At 32.3% G+C, this 16,589-nt stretch overlaps 1 protein-coding gene, 1 long non-coding RNA gene and 1 pseudogene across 2 annotated transcripts in view; 1 reads left to right on the top strand and 2 right to left on the bottom strand.

Moving 5' to 3' along the window:
* Sema5c (Semaphorin 5c) overlaps positions 1–16,589 on the bottom strand; it is a 73,325-nt gene that overhangs the window by 43,762 nt on the left and 12,974 nt on the right. The gene's annotated exons all lie outside the window — the stretch shown is intronic.
* LOC148283648 (uncharacterized) lies at positions 104–2,355 on the top strand. The gene is made up of 2 exons (XR_015825554.1): positions 104–1,703; positions 1,776–2,355. It is a non-coding gene; the product is annotated as an uncharacterized LOC148283648 (long non-coding RNA).
* LOC148283647 (uncharacterized) lies at positions 4,285–8,548 on the bottom strand (annotated as a pseudogene).

Below are 16,589 nucleotides of genomic sequence, written 5' to 3'. Positions count from 1 at the left end.
CAATTTATTTTTTTCAATAAACCATGAGAATATATTTTTTCAACTATTCTCAAAATAATATTTGCTTCTAAATTATTTTTTAAATGAGCTATGAGAATTTTTTTTTCTTTGACTTAAAGATTACACACGCGTTGACTTATGACTGCGATAACTTAAGCATGTTAATTATTGTTCATTGTGATCGCTCAAATGCTTAGCATGTTTTTAACCAGCTGGTTATCCTACAAGATCAATTGACTGCCCCGCCAGAAAAGCTGTTGAAGCAAGAGAACTATCAAGAACTGATTTTTCAGCCAAAAAATAAATCGTCCTAATCAACATTTTAATACACTCTTATACTATTATCAAAATATTCGAGGTATCAACACGAAAATAAATGATCTTATATGTAGTTTTGCTACATGTTACTACAACATAATCTTTCCTACTGAAACATGGCTAAGTGGTAATGTTAAATCTGCTGAACTTGGTCTTTCAAACTATAATGTCGCACCTTTATTCAAAAAACGAAATAACTCAAAATTTCAATTTTGTGGGGAAAAGCATTTAAAGTTTAGCAATGTTCACATAGACGACCTTAATTATCATAAAAAAATAAATAAACCCTTTAGGCCAATTCCAAAAGCAGGGATAGGTAGTGTAATTATTGAACTATTAGAATACTGTAGAAAATTGCACATCTTTTAATAGCAAGGCATTTAAAAAAACATTTTTTTTTAAAGTTCGTAGATACACCGCAAGACAAAAAAAATTACGAGTTTACCTGCTACCGCGCCCCTTGACTTTACTGAACCCTTTTTCTAAGAAATCCTTTATCGATACCTCTTTCTTTTGTTTAATAAATTAAGGACACTATGTGTCACCTTTCTACAATATTTACATTTTAAAATGTCTCAACAGTCTTGTTTTACCCGCGTTTGAGTGAACATAACACAACAATCATGGAAAGTGCAAAGCAAATGTCGATTGCGATAAAATCCAAAATAATCACATTGTCGCAAGAAAACATATCTAATTGTGAAATATCTCGTCGAGTTGGGTATTCAGAAGGTGCAGTGAGGTTTTTATTTAAAAAAATCCAAGAAACTGGATCCATAGAACGGAAAAAAGGAAGCGGACGGGGGCGCGTGACATCTGCCCGAGATGATCGCTTAATAAAAAAAATTGTTATGCGCGATCGATTTTTAACGGCACCTGAAATACACGCAGAGGTGCAGTCTACCAGCACATCAACATTTTCAGTAAAAACAGTGTCCAGGCGGCTGTTGGAGCATGGTTTCCAAGCACGGAGTCCCGCAAAGAAACCATTACTCACGGACAAAATGAAGAAGGCTAGACTGGATTGGGCGAAAGAGCACCAGAATTGGACCTTGGAGGATTGGCAAAATGTTGTTTTCTCTGATGAATCAAAATTCAACCTTTTTGGTCCAGACGGCAGAAAGATAGTTCGACGAAAACGTGGGGAAAGATATCATCCGTCGTGCGTCACTCGAACCGTTAAACATTCACCCTACGTGATGATTTGGGGGTGCATGACAGCATACGGTTTAGGACCTCTAAATTTTGTACAGGGTACGATGAATGCCATTCAGTACAAAAAAGTGTTAAAAAAACATATTATTCCAACAATCGAGGACATTACGCAGTATACCGCGGACCCAATTTTTCAGGACGATTCTGCGCCGTGCCATAGAGCCCGCACTGTGAGTACAAATATATATATTTTTAAATGCATTTTGTGACCACATGATAAATAATTTATTGTTTTTTTATAGATCAATGAATTCAAGGAGAAAATTGGCTTAAAATCGTTGACGTGGCCCGGGAATAGCCCTGATTTGAACCCGATAGAAAATTTATGGGCGATTATGAAAAAAAAAAGTCGGGAAAAAAAAATCAAAAAACATTGAGGAATTAAAAAAAAACTTAATTCAAGTTTGGGAAGAAGAAATAACATCAGAAATTTTAGATTCGCTTTACGCTTCTCTAAATAATAGAATTTTACATGTTATAAAAAATAAAGGTGAATTCACTAAGTACTAAATATTTTTAAATGTTATAAATATGTTTAAATGTAAAATACTTTAATTTAAAATAAAGCGATAAGAACCTACTTCTTAAATATGAATTAAAAAATAACATGTCTTTTATTATTCCATCACAAACACTCGACCATAAATGAACCGTTATGGGTCTCTAAGGTTCGGGTAATCTGATACCTGATATATAATGGCAATTTCTAAGTACAATTCATGAGTAAGATTTTTTATTTTAACCTTGAAATAACGAGTAGTCATCACATATGTCAAACAATATAAAAAAAACTAATTAAATATCAAGAATAATTCATTATATGTCAATTTTAGTTTTTTTTGAGAACTCGTAAATTTATTTGTCTTGCGGTGTATTTCACTTTTCAGCCAAATAAGTGATCAAATTATTTAGATACACATTGAGTAATTGTAAATATTGCAGTTTTATATTAAAATTGTCTTGTAAACAGGTGAAACATTTAGATTCTTTGCAGTACTAAGCGAAGAAGCATAAATTATCCGAGAAATATTTCGTATTGTTTCTATGTTAATTTAAAGTAACCAATTATAACATTGTGTTTTTTTATTTATAAAAGATGTGTTTCTTTATTTTATCCTTTATTACCTTTCGGTAGTTGTCCTCTTCAGCGATACTAAAAGTTCCAATCTTGTTGAATCCTAGCTCTTTCTAATACATTCAGTACCCTGTACCACCCTCCAGGGTGCGAAGTGGTGGTAAAAGCGATACTTCTAGGTAAATAATCATAAAAGCGTTACATTGGAATTAAGGACCTTAATAAATAAATAAAAACAGCATAAATTATAATATTTTAGTGTTTAATTATATCAAAGCAGACTTAAGAGTAGGTAGTGTACATCAACTATCAATAATGAGAGTGGTGCTCCCCCCAACTGACGAAATCTGTCTTCGATGACATCAATAAATCAAAACAAAACTGTAGCATAAATCTTTCCAAAATCTTCTATAGTTAATAAAAACTATAACATTTATTAATAAAAAGTATTTGAGACTTATAATCAGACTTAATTATTTGGCTTTATTATCATAAAAAATCTACTAAAAATGAGATCTGGCGAAGCACCCAAGTAGTTTTCAAAAACATAAAATATTGAACTATAAAACCCCGCATAAAATAAAGGGATCAATCCTTTGGAAGTTAGTTCTTTCAAATCTTTTTTTTTGTTTGCAATTATTTGTTATTTGTTCAAATAAGTCGCATTTAGTGTTATTTCGGTAGTTTCTTTCATTTTCTTTCTTTTATTTCTCACGTTGACTTCCTTGTAATTTTCATCTTTGTAAGATGTTTTATATAAGAAAACATGTAGGGTTATCTTTGTTTATTTTTAGAACTTTTATTTCATTCCATCTGTATTTATTGTCAAATTATATCCCCATTCTTTTTGCAACGTTTTTAGGTCGTAAAATGATTCAAAACTAATCTCGTGCAAATGCTCTTTATGTTCAATGTCTGCACAACATGTAAATATGGTGATGTTGTATATTTATTTTTGTTTTGCCCGCAGCAATTATCCGAATAGAATATCACTTCCTTTCCATCATCGTCCTCATCGCTTTAAGCTTTCAGATATGCCCATACACATGAACCGATCTCTACAGCACCACGTTTAGCATCACACTCTGGCCAAAAATAGAAATGCACATTTTTGTAGGCTACTTTACAATCCTTTTGTGTTAATTCGGTTATGGTCAAATTATAACTATTTAGTTTATAATAAAAGGAGGAAATGTCGCCTTTTGAACACTGCAACACCGCTTCTATATCATAAACAGCTACTTTAACATTTATGTTAACTTTTTTGCGATCATTGAGCTTCTCAATCCTACTACAATTTTTCTCTTCCATATGTGTTTGGTATTTTTCTTCTAAGTCTTGTTTTTGATCAGCATTAAAATTGCTGTAGGAGTTACATAAATCACACTGATCCTTTTTGGGCTGGAAAAATGAGAGATTAAATTCCGCTGTGAATATTTTATAGTAAGTTGTATATGTTCCTGAGTCTTTATCATCCTGTTGTTGCTTTACTTAAAAATCGTGTAATAAATCTCTAATGGTTTTGCTGCCTTCTATATATTCCCCGGTGGAAGAAGCTCATAGGTATTGAGATTCAATCTTAGGGATCGAATTAATGTGCTCCATGATCGCGGCTCGTAATGCGAGATCAATTTTTCTACGGCTTTTATGTCTTCCTCTCAAATCATTTTCGGTTATTTTATTTTGTTGCCTTATAAAAAGTTTTAACTCTTATCATATTGTTGTCGACTACAACATGAAAAGCTTTGTTTCTGTGCCTGGGTCTTTTAGCATGCGTATATTTGTATTTAGGCTGCACATCAAAACATACTTGCACTCGTGCACGCTCTTTGCTTTGCCGAATCCCCCAAATCCCAAAACCTCCGGAAAAGTTCATATCTGCCATACGTATTAATATTAGAAGTGCATTTAAGTGTACATTTTTCCGTGCAAGGTTCTTCAAGCCACCGGGCTGCAACACTTGCCTTAGCTTTCGACTTGGTTACATATGATTTTCCCTCATTACGCATACGTTTTATTTTATTCTGTTTCTACTTGGAAGGATTTTTAGTTCGCTTGCGCCCCTTTTTCGGAGCAGATCTTCTTATCCTTTTTGAATTTGACGAACTAGTGGAAGACTTTATTGGTCAAAAAAATTATTCCCTTTTCTTCTAAGTTTCATATTAACAAACGACGGATCTGTATCGCTTAGGTCTACTTTCGTCAGTATATAATAATTTTGAGTCTGCTTTAACTCCCTGGGATTACGATTTAATTCCTAAAAGATAGATTGGAATCAAATTGAAGACAACAATTTCTATTGACAAAAAGGCAAAAATGTCGGTAGTTAACATTTCCTACATTATTTCTGTAAATAATAACTTTCCTTTCCTTACTGCATTCCTTCTATTCTCGAGATATTTTTGCTGCGGAGGAGTATTTTCAATAACATCATCGTCGTCTGTTTCAACGACAGTCACATACCTAGTAATAAGTAACTGAGGATTCGCTTGTTGAGCTGATCGCAAACTCTCCGAGTCAGAACTCGACGAAGATAGGCTAGAAAAGAATAACGTCGAAGACGAAATTGAGGATGATGAAGAACTTGACGAAAATTGACGGACACGATTTTCTTCATTTTAGTTTTCGGCCTCCGTAGTTTTGTGTTGTGTTCATGTTCAGACAAGGTAATGTCACTATCATAATAAGGTACCAGACTTTATTAGGTTGTGTGTTTTCAGGCTTGTGTTCCTTATTTGAAGGGTCTTCTGTATTTTCCACAATCAACCCGAGTATTTTTAGTGCCCTCGAAGACAATGACATTCTAAAATCAGATTTCCCATTTACGTACACAAATTAATTTTATTAGATTATCACTTATTAACAATAAACCACTAAAACTATTGATTAATAGTTTACAAAAAAAAAAAATATTATATCCAGTATTTTACTCGTGGTTTAATTGAAAAAGTAAAATAACTCTGAAAATAACAAAAACTGTATCTATCAAATTCATTCGTAAACAGGAGCAAACCAAAAAAATATATACGTTTCTGATAAATTATAGTACAAAACTGAAACAATACAAATTTATTCGAGTTTTGCTTAACATTTTTATTATAAAACTGCATACACTTGAAATGATGTCGTTATACGATACTATATAATTTACACAAAACTGAATTATGTCATAATTTTACTTTAAAAAAATGTCTACTTTGCTACTAAAGTGAAATAAGTCTGAGAAATGCACTTTTTTAATAAAATAAAGCATATAAAATAATTAGCTGGTAGTAAAACACCGATTTATTTCGGTTTTTTGACGCTCTTCAGAGATCTTACCTCGAACAAAGCCGGCGCATCACCGAATTCGATCAATTTACCGGTATCAATTTGTTCACGCGCGTAAGTCAAAAAGAGAGCGACGGTTATTTATCTCAGTCATTTTTGTCGTATTGAGTTGACTGTTGAAGTGATTGTATTCTCCTGATAAGTTTAATTAAGTTTATGATAAAAACTCGAAATATGTCAATTTTGAGTTATTTCGTTTATTGAATAAAGGTGCGATGTATATAGATGTGATCGCTCTGTAACATCAAATAAATCTAGAGGTGGAGGTGTCATAATTTGTGTCAGTAAAAATATTTCTTCCTATATTATTGACTCATCAAATAGTGATGCTGATCAGTTATTTGTAAACACAGGAATTGGTTCTAAAAAAATATTTATTGGTTGTGTTTATATTCCTCTGTCATCGTCTCTTGATACTTACAAAATCATATTGATTTAGTGAAAAAGGTTTCTTCGCTCTCAAATGAAATATTTTGTTGTGGTGACTATAACTTACCGAAAGTGACGTGGTTTAATGATGACACGGGTGTCAGTACTGTATACCCTGTTTCCGTTCAAACCTCGCTTATTGTCAACTTTTTTGCATTTTTTAATGTTTCAATTAAATTATATACCCAATTGCTCTGGTTATTGTCTTGACTTAATATTTACCACCATCTCTAAGGCGAGTAAATAAATCCTACACTTTCATGAGATATTTTGCATTCTTTCACTCCTGATTCACTACTGTCACGTGTATCTTTTTTCTTTGATTTCAAAAATGGTGACTATCTCAAATTAAATTAATATATTTCGGAATTTGATTGAAATGATTCATTTCTAGACCTTGACTTAATCGAAGCGGTTAATAAATTCAATAATCTCATTTCATTTGGTATGAAACGGGTTATCCCTAAAGCAAAATTCATCCAGCCAAAATTTCCAAAATGGTTTAGCTCCGAGTTAAATAAACAGTCTGGGAATCTAACATACTATCACAAATTTTCATACTTTCGTGAACTTGCTAAAACAGAACCAAAATGTTGCTTTAGATCTCGTATTCGTGAAATTGAATCAATGTTATTGAAAAACCCAAAAAAGTTCTGGAACTATATTACCAGTAAACGAATTAATCGTAAGTGAATTGATGAAATCGATGTTCGAGAAATCAATTGACTCCTTGATGTTGAAAATAAAGAAAGTAATTAAAGACGAAGTTAGCGCTGCACTTGATTCATTTGCTTTCGATATTAATAACAAAATTACAGAACTTGAAGGTAAACTTTTGCAATCCCAGGTACGTATTGTCGATCTGGAAAACCAATTCGGTGATCACCAACAGTGGCTTCGAGTAAATAATGTAGAGATATCCGGAGTTCCGGAATTGAGCAATGTTTCACCCCCTGATATCATGATGAGGATTGCTAAGCTCGCTGGAGTGTCTCTGAAGCCTGATGATATCGAGTTTGCACATCGCGTGCAATCTTTTAAACCAGAGGCCGGACGTCCGAAAACCATAATTGCAAAATTAAAAAACCGTCAGCTCAAGGACAATATATTATCTGGTATTCGGAAACACAAAAATTTCTCATCTGCGAACATTGACCTACCCGGTGAACCTAGGAAGATTTTTGTTCACGACCATCTGACTCCATCTAACAAGAAACTTTTTAAAGACTGTAAATTGTTGTGTAATTCTTTAAAGTTCAATTATATATGGGTGAGAAACTGTAACATTTATGTAAGAAAATCCGACGGTTCACCACGAATCCATATTAGAAACGAATCGGATTTTCTAAAACTAAAATTATCAAAACTCGCCGTATAGTGTTATATAATATATTGTATCACTATTTTATCTTTTTTTACATACAACTTTTTACGGTACTTCCATTTGCACAATTGTTCTACACACACTTGCACAATCTACCACATACATTTTTATTATTATTAAAAAATCAAATATTCAATATTTCACACTATTTTATTGTCAGAAAACTGTATCCTTATAGTGTACTATCATTTGCACACTTGTCCTGTACACACTTGCACATTCTACTGCACACAATTTTATTATTAAAAAAACAAATATTCTATATCTCGGACTTTTTTATTGTCTTTAAACTGAATCATCATAGTTATGCGCCTTTACCAAGGAGTTTAGTCACATTATTTATGGAATTATCTAAAGGTATATATTTTTCTCAGTTATATTATGTTTATGAAAGGCGATAAATTACAAATTCTTTATCAAAATATAAGGGGAATTCGCTCTAAATTATCTCTTTTTTATCAGAATGTCTCAAGTAACTGTTATGATGTAATTATAATCACGGAGACTTGGCTACGCGAAGGAATCCTCGATTCCGAAATTTGCGACAGCAGGTACGATATTTTTCGCCGCGATCGTGATCGCGTGGAAAGTGGTAAGCTCGACGGTGGGGGTGTGATGATACTGGTACATCGGAGCCTCAGTGCACGGGCGCGTCCCGAGTGGTCGCGAGTGGGTTCGGAGTGCTTGTGGGTTACCATTCCTTCGGAGTCCTTGCGCTCCCGCATGGGTTCGGCTGCGTCTTCTTCAGCTTCTCGCAACTTACATATTTGCTCTTCGTATGCCCCTCCTGACAGCATCAACTATGTAAACAAGGGTAAGAACCAAGTTTTCCTATCTCAACATATATTGCGTTTAACTTCAATATTTGAAAGTGTTTTTGAACTTGGTGGCGATGATTATTATTTTGTTGCGGGTGATTTTAATCTATCCAATATTCAATAGATTTCTTTTGACTCCCCGGTTTATATCCATAAAGGGTCAGCCGAGTTACAGGAATCAGCCAGGAACTTGATCGAATTACTCATAAGAAATAACTTTCGTCAATACAATTTGAATAAGAACTCTAAAAATAATATTCTCGACCTTGTTTTTAGTAATTTTGCATCGGAAGTAAGTCGCTCTAATTCTCCTTTAGTAAAGGAAGATGTTTTCCACCCCTCGTTAGAAATTTTCATTAATGATATTTTTACTGTCCCTCTTAAGGAAAACAGTTTACCAATTAGAAGGTTTCGGAAAGGAAACTACGATCTGATTAATGAAAAGTTTTTACAAATTAACTGGATTCAACAATTCCTCGGCTTATCGTTGGAAGATACCGTCTCCAGGTTTTATGATTTAATTAATGATTTGATCGTAACACACATTCCTCTCGACACACGTAGTCGCAAACGTTCATATCCTACTTGGTTTAGTGATTCTTTGTTAAAATTAATTAAAGAAAAAAAGAAAGTTCATGCCAAATGGAAAAAGTTTGGTAACCTTCTCGATTACGATGAGTTTGCTCTGTTGCGTCATCGACAAAAAATACTTCAGGAAGATTGTTTTCAGAAATATGTTGTATCTTTACAAAATAACATCAAATCCAACCCCAAGCAACTCTGGTCATATATAAAAGAACGTCGAGGTGGCTCTGCTTACCCTAAATCCTTCGAGTATAAAGATTCAATGATTTCTTCAGTTCGGTCTTCAGCAAACCTTGCACTTCATATTCTGTAGAAAATCTTGCACCACCATATTGTGATGACGGTAGTTTAATAGATAAAATTGAAACTACTGAAAGGGAGGTACACAAGTTCTTGTCTACACTCGACGTAAATGGAGGTGCTGGAAGTGACGGAGTACCTCCATATTTTATTGTAAAATGTGCAAAATCATTATGTATCCCTCTCAATAAAATAATTAATTTATCTCTCAAGCAAGGATATTTTCCCCTGAAATGGAAAGAAGCTCATATCTTACCAATACACAAAAAAAGTTCAAAAAATAAAATTTCTAATTATAGAGGTATTTCCATACTCAATACTTTCAGCAAAGTGTGCGAAAAAATAGTTTATTCTCGGATTTATCCAATCATAGTAAAAGGAATACCTCCCCAACAACATGGGTTTCTGAAAGGCAAATCTACTATCTCCAATTTGATAGAATTTATAGATTATGTTTTTCATTGTATGGACAAACTTGAGCAGGTTGATGTAATTTATACAGACTTCGAAAAAGCTTTCGACCGAGTGGATCATATCATTCTTATGAGAAAACTTTTAAACTTGGGTGTAAAAGGAGACGTTCACAGATGGATCTTATCTTATCTCAGCAATAGAAGCCAAGCTGTTGTTCTTGGTGGTTTTCGATCTGAGTTTGCTGATATTTCCTCCGGAGTACCCCAGGGTTCACATTTGGGACCATTGTTTTACAATGCGTATCTCTATGATATTTATGTTGTATTTATGAACGCAAGATTTTTGATGTACGCAGATGATAAAAAAATATACTTCAAAGTTAAGAATCCCCTTGACTGTCTTAAACTTCAAGATGATCTAAACCGTTTGACAGAATACTATTTGAAAAATCGTATTAACGTCAATGTATCAAAGTGTTTGCTTATTTCTTTTTCGCGAGGTCGACATCCAATCCCATATCATTATATATTATCAAACCAACCTGTTCAGAGAGTTGATACCGTACGCGATCTGGGTGTTATTCTTGACAGCAAACTTACATTTGAGAATCACTTCGATGACATACTGACCCGTGCACATAGAAACCTTGGTTTTGTACTTCGTACATGTCAGGTATTTAAAGATATCGCGTGTATTAAAATGGTCTACTTTGCTCATGTTCGCAGTTTGCTCGAGTATGCCTCTTCTGTTTGGTCTCCACAATATGTCACACATAAAGAAAAGTTTGAGAAAATTCAATGGACATTTCTTAGACATCTTAACTGGAGATGCAGGTATACCGATCTCAATTATATGTCTTCCTGCAAAAAACACCACTTGCTTACTTTAGAAGATCGCCGTCTACTGTTGGACATGGGGATGCTTCATGACATACTCAGTGGACGCCTTGATAGTCCGGCTCTTTTGTCAGAGTTATCATTAAATGTCCCCGGCTACCGCACCCGTCACACGTCGAGCTCTCTATTTCATGTGCCAGCAGTTCGTACGAACTATGCCCAGAACTCTCCACTTATACGTTTTGCTAGTGAATATAATTTGAACTTTCCCCTTATTGATCCATTTGATTGTAAAAAAATAACATTTAAAATGCGCGTCTTAAAACATTCTTTTTTGTCTTATACTTAGTTTCAATAATAAAGTTTTATTTTATTTTATTAAATTTTATCTCTATTTCTTAATATTTTATATATATTTATATTTTCGATACCTGACACCCTCTTTCCAATATAACACCCACACACCCACCCTCTCACTCACTTACACTCACACAAACACACTAGTATGTATTGTACGTGTATTTAATGTATTTCTGTGGATATCTGTCATTGGTTTTATTCTCTGTATATGTTATTTGTTATATTTGTATTACATGTATTACTGTTGATATCCCCAATAAATAAAATTAAAATTAAACGATCCAATAATGATCTCCCAGTTAATATGTTCCTTAAAGGTGTAAAAGCAACAAATGGAAATGATATTACTAATCTTTTTGCAACCCATTTCTCTTCCGTATATGTTAATAACTCTCCTATCATGAACTTCCAATATAATTATTTATTATTAATTTATTTAATCCAATATAAAATACAAATACATAGTTTACAACAATGTTTATACAATAGGTACATTCAACATAGTTTTAATTTTATTTGTGGATGAAGCCACTCCACTGGCCCGGCCCACAGGCACGTTCCGGAGTGTCAGTGTATTATTTATTTTATACATAATTGTACATACTGTCACATCAATTGTGTGTAAAAATTCAAAAGAAATAAAAAATTAAAAAAACATACCAACATCAATAAAACAAAAAAGTATTTTTAAGAAACTAAAATTATTTTCTTATATATGAAACATATTCCTCAGCTTCCTGTCTAATACTGTTGATTTAAATAACTGTTATACATCAATTGAAGAAATTTTGTTGGCAATAAGCAAACTTACTGATAAAAAAATATATTGGTTCTGATGGCATACCCAAAATAGTACTAACAAACCGTAAACTTGATTTTGCAAAACCATTGTTTATATTGTTTCATTTGTCATTGACATCGGGCATGTTTCCTGATATTTGGAAAATATCCTTTATAAGACCAATTTTTAGGAACGGATCAATCAAGATCTGATATAACGAATTATTTATTTATTTATATATTAACGGTTCAAAAAACATTTTACAATAAAATCGGGTTGTGGTCCTGAGGCTACTGTCTCGGACTCACGGACCAAAGGTCTGTGGTTCGAATCCCACTCTACCCCAACTTGATTCCATTTTTTAATAGTGAGTTATTTACAACTCGTTGAAAATGGCCCTCAAAATTAAATATTTGGGTAAATCATAAGAACGCAAATATTTCTTTTAATAATAAAAATGTTTACAGAAATAATCACAGCAGTGAACCATTTATTATGTAATACATAATATGAAATATAACTATATAATTTAACTAAATAATCAAAACTAAACAAATTTGTAATATTTTTTTTTTTTTTTTGAAAACTGCAAAAAAGTAAAAAAGAAACATACAAATATAAGATGACCAATAAAAGATAATAAATTGAAGTGAGAAAATCTTATGTTCTAAATATAAACATAGCAAATTAAAATTGAGTGATTAGTATTTAGCTAGGTTATAATGAAAAACAAAAAGAATACTACAATAAGATTTTATAAATAATACGTTTTTTGAATCAATGTGAAAGCTCAAATAATCTTAATAACACCTTTATATTATCAGTTGGTTGGAAGAAGTTGGAATTTGGCAATAAATCCACAAATGTATAGTTTATAATAAAGAAATAAACAAAAATACGTATCCAAAAAAAAACGAAGTTAAATTTAATAATATATTTTTAAATAAATTCATTCCTTTTCTAAAAAATAACGAGTGAGATTACATTTACAGAGTTTGTATTAAAAATATCCAATATTTTTTCGAATTTATTTCCATACCTATGTATTCTGGATATAGGTGAATGTATTTCGAAGTTGGTACGAGAATTGTTACAATAAAATAATTCTCTACTTCTAGTGCACCTTCCAGGTTTTCGAATTTGAATTAGTTCAAGTAAAGCAGGGCTGTCAATTATTGATTTCATTATTTTAAACAAGAATAACAAATCAGCTATAACTCTTCGGTCTGACAATTCAAGTAATCTCATTTCACTTCTAAGAAAATCATAATTTAAGGCTTCAACAGGTATTTTTAATTTATAGTTTATAAAGCGCAAGAATTTATTTTGTACCCTTTCAATAGCATGAGAATGAATTTCATAATAGGGTGACCAAACTGAAGAATTTTATTGTATTCAAGTCTACTCCTTACGAAAGTGCAGGACAATTGTTTAACAGTAAATATATTTTTTAAATTTGACGCTACTCTTAAAACAAATCCAAGCATCTTCATTCCATCATTAGCGATCTGATTAATATGAAAGGTAAACTGTAGTTGCTCATCAAGCAAAATACCTCGATCTTTTATTTGAGACACTGATCAAATATATACTATTTAACAAATAAGTCAATTTAATCGGGTTTTTGCATCTACAAAAGGTTATATTTTGACATTTACCTATATTTAACTGAAGTTTATTTAAACTACACCAACTGTACAATCTATTTATATTCTCCTGAAGAGTATAACAATCAGTTTCATTTTTTATAATCTTATATATTTTTAAGTCATCAGCGAACAGTAGAATATTTGCGCCCTTGGGGTATTATATTACGAAAATGGCGCTATATAAGCTATCCATAATTATTATTATTAATTAACCTTGAATTAAATATCAACAAATGCAAAATAATTTCTTACCCTACGGTAGATCTACATCTAAAAAATATAAGTATTACCTTCAATTATAAACTCAATGACCAAATTCTTTCCGTTGTAAATTCAATAAGAGATCTCGGGGTGATTCTAGACAACAAACTAAATTTTCATGAACACATTGACTATATCATTAACAAATCTCTTAAATTCTTTGCATTTGTTAATAGAGCTACATCCGATTTTGAAAACATATTAACTCTAAAAACACTTTACTGCTCGTTGGTCCGTCCCATTCTTGAATACGCCTCCGTAATATGGTCTCCTTCATATGTTACCTCATATAAATCGCATCGAATCAGTTCAGCATAAATTTATAAGAAAAATTGCGTACAAACTAGGAATCACAAGAGATCAATATAACTATGCCGACATGGAACTTTTCCTGAATATATCCAGTCTCTCACAACGTCGATTCAATGCAGATTTAATTTGCATGTTCAAGATACTTAATAGTTTATTTGATGTCCCGACTATTCTCCAACAAATATATCTTAATGTTCCTTCACGTAGACTTAGAAATAATGAAATTCTGTTCCTCGGTCATCATAAGACTAATTATGATTTCCATGCGCCTCTACCCAGAATGATTAGATTTGTAAATGAAAATCAAGATCTATATTATTTTTATTGTAAATTGAGTTTTTTTACAAAAAGACTGAAAAAATATTCCCAATAAATTTATTGTACCTATATTTGTAGAATTAACCTGGATTCCATAATGCCTGTCTAATGTATTAACTTGTCTTTGCTTTTCTTTGTTGTATTCCTTCTATTATTTGTTTCTGTATAATTATTGTTTTTCGTTATATGATTCGTTTGAATAGGACATTGTCGTAAATTTGTTAAATAAAGCACGTCGATAGTTATTTGCGATTGAGCTACTGAGAACTGCGGGGACAATAGGAACCCGCAGTGTGGCAGGTGGCAGGGTGCACACGCACACGCACACGCGCGCTCGCGCATTACAGTCGCAGTCCAACAAGTGCCCAAACTAGTACGTGCGCTATCGCCATAATAATAATAATAGCGTTATCTCGCCGCGAGTCTCTTCCCGCGCCCATCCCCGACTACGACGACTAACTGCAACATAACTGTACACATACATAATAGGGTAAACCGTCCAGTGAATGAACGATTAAGGATTTTTCAACTTTAAAAAATATTTTCGGTATGATGGAATGACTCTGGTATACTCTAAGATACGTTTATGTCATCCTCAGTTATTAAAAAAGAAAACGTTTTCAGTATTTTGAGATATTATGTCTAGATTATTATTGATTAATAAATATATCAGAAATGAACCAAATCGCCAGTGAATAAAAACTATTTTTAGTTAATTGACACAATAAAACCCAGTCAATGAACAGTTAAATTATTCTATTTATTATTATTAATCCATTTAGAAACCTGAATATTATTCGTAATTAATTATTAATATAATATTATTATAATTTAGTCAAATTGTTTAAAAATTATAAGCATATAAAAATGTATAAATAATAAACAATACTGAAAAAAAAAACGTGAAAACCTTCGCACCTATTTAACAATACTGTAGTTAAATGTAGTACAATGAAAATAAAAGGCTGCAAAATTATACCAAAAATAGCTAAATAAATCAATAAGCTACATGAATTTTTGGCATAATTTAATATATAAGAGTAAATCAATAAATACCTTTACATAACTCTAAGCATACAGTAACGAGCACTGAAATCTTTCCAGACTAAAAATATCAGTTTTTGAAATATTTTTTTTGTGATTTCTTGATAGCTTTCCAGTCCAAATTATTAAGCAACACTGTTTAAAGATTATTTACAAAAAAGTGCCTATTTAGTGACCAAAATTTTTTTTCATAATTTTATAGTTAATTTGTAGATTTTCGTTTTTTTCGCAAAAATTTTTTAAATGCTCATATTATTTTAAAAGTCACATTTATTTCAAATAAAATTACATAGGTACAAAACACTAGCAATTATTAAAAACCAACAAAATCAATACTTTGTTGTTACTCCTTTTTTTATTACCGCTTAAATAATTTTGTATGTACGAGTAGTCTTGGGAAAAAAATTCAAACAACACTTTTTCGATGATGTTTTTGAGCTTTTCCTTTGACGAAGGCTTCCATTTATTTATTTCGATTGCCATTTGATGCCACAAGTTCTCGATAGGGTTCAGGTCAGGACTATTTCCGGGCCAATTCAGAGTTGAAATTCCATTTATTTTCAAATATTATTTAACCTAAAAATAGTGTTATGTTTAATAGTGTTATGTTCAATAGTGTTATATTTTTTTTTTTAAATGTTTTTTGAACATCATAAATCACAGTGTCAGAAAACAATAATACTTACAGGTTTGCTCGGTGACACGGTGCAGAGTCATCTTGGAAAATACACTCAGAAATATAGGAATAGTGCATTTCAATTGACGGGAACAAATACTCATCCAATTTTTTTTTGTAAAATTCTGCATTCACTAATTGCTCCACTCCATAAAAGGAGAAACATCCCAGAACATTTTTCCAGCAGAATGCTTCACCGTTGGTCGTCGACACTCATCGCTTAAACGTTGTCCAGATCTTCGTCTCGCATACTGAATTCCATCCGAACCGAATAAATTAAATTTACTCTCATCGGAGAAAATAACTCGTCGCCAATCGACTTCAGTCCAAGTTTTATATTCTTTAGCCCATTCTAAGCGGGCAATGTGCATTTTTTTCATCAGTAGTGGCTTTTTTGCAGGCCTCCTGGCAAAAAAAACCGCTCTCCCGGAGTCTTCGGCGTATGGTGTGAACACCCACTTCAGAACCTGACCAGCCTTTAGAA

The sequence above is a fragment of the Micrasema longulum genome, unplaced genomic scaffold (genome assembly GCF_059751315.1).
Source record: "Micrasema longulum isolate JH-2025_06_02 unplaced genomic scaffold, ASM5975131v1 h1tg000215l, whole genome shotgun sequence".
Taxonomy (NCBI): domain Eukaryota; kingdom Metazoa; phylum Arthropoda; class Insecta; order Trichoptera; family Brachycentridae; genus Micrasema; species Micrasema longulum.
This window is presented reverse-complemented; position numbering and strand designations above follow the sequence as displayed.